Source organism: Sinohyriopsis cumingii, chromosome 13, assembly GCF_028554795.1.
Source record: "Sinohyriopsis cumingii isolate HCF-2022 chromosome 13, ASM2855479v2, whole genome shotgun sequence".
Lineage (NCBI taxonomy): Eukaryota > Metazoa > Mollusca > Bivalvia > Unionida > Unionidae > Sinohyriopsis > Sinohyriopsis cumingii.
The window spans coordinates 70601888-70607195 of NC_142973.1; positions in this window are offsets into that span (position 1 = coordinate 70601888).

The window sequence follows — 5308 nt, forward strand, 5'->3', positions numbered from 1 at the left end:
ATTCCCTGTTCCCATTAGTGTATTGGTTCAGCTCCTCTGATTATTGTATTTAGTGATTACAACGACCTTACTTTCAATGCCAAGATGAGAAACAAAAATCAGAGATTATTAATGTAAAGTTTGATGTAGGAATACAATATTGACATCAGACATATTAAGGGAAAAGACAATCTAATAACAGATGCTCTTTCACTTGTATAGAAATATTATTTTGTTTCATGTATAATTTGTGTCATTCATCTAAAGTAAATTTTTATCACGTGTATATTTGACTAATAGGTAAAAGAAAGCTGTATTACATAAATCATTTTCTTTATGAAAGGAGGTATTATGTATATTTAATTTGCATTGTTAGGTTTTATTTTTTATTTTATGATGTGCTACGGGTTATGTAAAACTGTATTTCTGTAGCTGACCTTGTCCAAAATCAGTGACAGTTTTGTAAATAACAATTTACCTTTTTCTTACTGAAGGATCAATATTAGGAATATTGTCTTAAAATTAGTCAAGAATATTGTGTTTACCATGTTCTTTATTATAATTTTAGTAATAGACCTTCTAATTACAACTACTTTATCTTGTAAACATCTGGATCCTTCTAGAATGAAATTTTCCATTAGGTAATATATTTTTTTACAGAAAATGCTAAATGTGACCTAGTTCAGGTAGAAATAATAACTTAAAGAGAAATCCATCTTATTGTTGTGTCCAGTATTTCGTTTGGGCAGGATTTTATTTATCAAATTATTTATTCACTGATAACACAAAGTGTTCATCTAATATTCTTCAAAATAGAGATTTAGATTTATAGTGAAACTCAAACAAGGATATATTCTTTGAAATTAGTATTGTGACGCAACAAAATACTGCTGGCCAATAGATACTATTCAGGTCATCATAGGCACATCAACACTTTTAGTGTTGGATTTAATTTGGATTTCGACCAATGTTTATTCACAACTTTATTCATTCACACTTGTGTTTTTTAATTCTGGGATTATTTGGAAAGAAAAAAGTTAAGAACATACAAGTATCAGCTTGTAACTCAAAAGTTTAGTTAACTACAAGCATTTTTTGTTAAGTTTATCTCTCAGATTTTCACAACAAGAGAACATTCATATCTGTACCAGTTGTCTCTTGAGAAATGACACTGAAAACGTTTGTGTAAAATTAAATAGTAAAATTTCCTTATTTATCACAATTTACTGGCTAATTATAAAAATTGTTCATCGACAATGACAAGCAGAATGAAAAGGCGTGCAAATTGAACAAAGTAACTATATAACTTACTGACACAAATAACATTTGATTCTGTTCAAAGAAGAAATGTCTCCTAAATGATGTTTCCAAAAACTTCAGTCTTCATCACCCTGTCAACCTATCATTATACTGATGTAATCATCTACCTAGAATTCAAAGACAGATGCAGATGGATTGGGTGAGAGAATATGAAAAATATCATTGAAATGTAACAAGGAGGCCAGCATGAACAAAATATCCATTGTATGATATACTGTAAATCATAACATTTTTCTTTCATTCTATATTTGTAAATTCACACATTTATCTTTTTCTTTTGCAAAGCAAATTTCACAATTTTCTCACTTGCTCTACACAAGATGTATAATTATTTTCCTATTAAGTTTTCTCAGATTTAGCTAACTCATTAAGCTGTTTGTATCTTGCTAGTTTCCAATAATATTTGGGTAAAGAAATGGTTTAGCAATAATTGATACTCCTAAAATTTTATCAAGAATAGGAATAATCATTTTCTCTTCACATTATAACTTTATAGGACAATAATTTTAAGCAGAGAAAAAAAATCTTACAACCAAATGCCTGGGACATTACTAGATTGGACCCTTTCCATGAACTAGGTCAGCCACCTATCTGGTCAAAAATGTTATCTAATTGGCCGGATTTCTTTCAAGCCCGACAACAAAATATAGCATTTTCATTCATCATGACAGACAATTATAAATTGTTACTACTGAATCTCCCGTTGGAGCTCCATTTGTTGGTCCCTCCATGTTATGAAGATCATCTGACAAATTGCATCGAAAGTTATAAACTTTGCTTTACCAAGCAAAACATGTGACCTTTGAATTAGGAACAGCACCATTTCTCTTCTCCATGTTGAACTGGTTGCCTATAAGAGGAACTCACTTGCACTGCATGAATGATAATGAAATTGTCACAGAATTAGGCAAAAAAATAACTTGGTTTTGTCTTAGAACTATTTGACTATTTTTTGTTGTACAGGCGTACAATGTTATCTAGGGTGAATAAGTGTTTTTCCAGGTAAGCGACTGTATTACCATGTACCTCGCCAGAAATTACTTGTGACAAGGGACATTAATAACATGATATGCATGGGTATTTCACCCTGACTATTGCTCACTTTTTATGGACTTAAGATCAATTTCTAAACCGACACTGGTCGTTTTGGATCACGTCAAGGAGTGTACGCTCTCCATTGTTCTCCAGTCATAGGGATAAGTGTTAAATTTATATTTCATTTGACATGCGAAGCTTATTCGGTTTGTATGTCTTATTGTGTAATAATGCATTTATTGCAATGCAGATTTGAACTTTGAATTACAAGTCACTATTACAGGTTAATGTATTAACATATATATAGAGATTTTACAGAAACTATTACTATGACCAGTTTGGTTTTATTGTAGCTGATTGTGATTGTGAATGTGACTATGACTAGAGTTGACTAGAGATGTCTAGAGCTATCTGAAGCTGTTTAAAGCTGTCTTGAGTTTCCAGAGTATTTAAGGCTGCATGCTGTCGATATGTATGTACGTATGTCTGAGCCACGGACGTAGACATAGCTAATTCAAAAGAGGGTGCTGTATGCTGTCTGTACGTGTGTATACGAATGACTGTACATGTGGTGGATCCATGAAGGGTGTGAGCGGCCAATAAGTGTGGGCCAACCCAAGGAATCGTGTGACTGTACAAGGGGTCTAGAAGGATACGTTTGGTTCAATTGTTGTTCCAATTGGATGCATTTTTATGTTCATAAGATTATTTTGAATCTTAGTTGTGTTCATAAGATAATTTGAATCTTAGTTGTGTTCCAAGAGATTATGTGAATCTCTCTTTTAGTTTATGACATTATTTTGAAACACATTTGAATATCATAAGATTATTTTGAATCTTAATCAGAGTCCATACTTGAGATTATGTGGATCTCTCTTGTAGTGTATAATACTGTTTGAAACGTATTGGCAGTCCATGAGGTTCTTGGATCTGTATGTCACAGTGAGTTCATATTCTTGGTTTACTTTCAATGTGTGGATGTTTGTGTAGAGCGAGTGGGTCAATCGTATGTTGAGAGCGTGAGAGAATCATTGTATTTTTACACCATATATTTTTCTTTATTAATTCATTTCATAAATTTCCATCTTTCACACGTTGTGTTTGTCTTATTCACTTAGTCCATAAACCCACACGGTTTCTATTCTGCGACAGAAATGTCCCTTGCTTATGCTGATTTGGTTAAAAATACTATAGTACCTTTATGATTGTTTGAAAAGTAAGCTAAGCTAGGGGATTTTTTACTTATTAAAGTAGAAATACAATCACTTTCATCCCAAAAGAACTGAGATAATTACATTACAATTTATTCTATTTAGTTCAAAGAGTCGATAGCTCATTTTGTTGGTACAGAGCGAGTGTTTTCTGTAACTGTGACACATCCCTAGTTCTATCACACAACTGATTAAAAAATTTGAAGCCACTGTTTTCACTGAAAATGCCTCCCCAATTTCAGTTCTGTTTTCAAACTTTCATTAAAAAAAAACATGAGGGATTTTTGCAGCATTCAGAAAATGAAACTACTTCAAGGCCAATGAATACTCATCCCTAGATTGCAACAAAAATTGCAGACTGTACATTAACCTGAAGGCAAATATGAAGGCATACAGTCAGAGATCATAACAGCAGAGGTGTATGCCACAATTATTCAGAAAATCCACACCTGAGCATGCAGAAACTGTGAAATTGTTGGAAATCATGTCAACTTTTTGAACCTCTCTACAGCAGAATGTGAACGATAGTGCACTCTCATGAAGAATAACACAACTGACTGATTATTTAGTTTTTAGGAGGGGCTTGGTGTGTCAAAATAATAGTAAACAAATAAGGTCTTGTTGGGTATGTGGGTTTTAAGTCAGGGCATTCTTTTTTAAGAGCTACTTGCCCTGGGCCTGTATATGAAAGCAAATTTCCTTGAACACTGTTTAAAACTTTTACAAAAAGAACCAATTTGCATAATTTGCACACATACACACTGGCAGTAGGACAAAAATACCATTTTAAAGGGTGCCTACTGCACATACTATTTTATGGCTGAAATGATGCATTTGAAAAATAAAAGATTTGTAAAAAAAAGTTATATCCACACTTTACATAAATCATTGGGAACCAATCTATTGGGGGGGGGGGGGACCATACAAATTATACCAATGCAATGCCAAGTGGTATAATAATTAGCTTGACAAGTAGAAGGGCTTGTATTACTGCTTGCAATTTACTTATAAATCATATATGTACTATATAATAATACAAAGGGTGGCACTTCTTCCATTGCTCCAGCAACCTATTTAAGAATTGACACTGACATCTCAGGGTACACCTTGTGAAGCATAATAACGTTAGCACCAATGTTTAGCTAGGAGATATAACTTTTTAGGCATGCATCAAACTTGACCCAATGCTACACTATTAAGAAATAAATCTGAAGTCCAACTCAGGAACTTTATCCTTGGGTTAACGTAGCTTTCAAGTACAAGTATTTTGCAAAGCAGTCACCAGCCTTAAAAACTAACCACAGCAAAACAACAAACTTCTTTTCAGGCTGAGTGTGGTTGTTTTGTCATTGCCAGTTCTAATGCTGATTCAGAGAGTGTATTTTCCATTCTTTACAAACTACAAAGGGATTCAATGGATATCTGGATCAGAAAACTAATGACAGCCTATTAAATCTGAAACTTAATAATCACAGTGAAGGTCATTAGTCACCATTTAGTATTTTATGAAGGAAACTAAAAATGCCTGTGGATTTTATTTTAAAAAATCTTCCTATGAACTGTGAGATGCACAACTCTTCATGGCTTTCATTCATTATTATTAAACATTTTCCATTAGAATTTCATTCATATTCAAAAGTTACTGTTTTATTATAGAATGATGAGAATACATACAATGTCAAAAAATAAAAAAAAATGAAAATCTGGATATATTTTCTGATTATTATCAGGATTTGGAGGAGAAAAAAAACACAACAGGATCA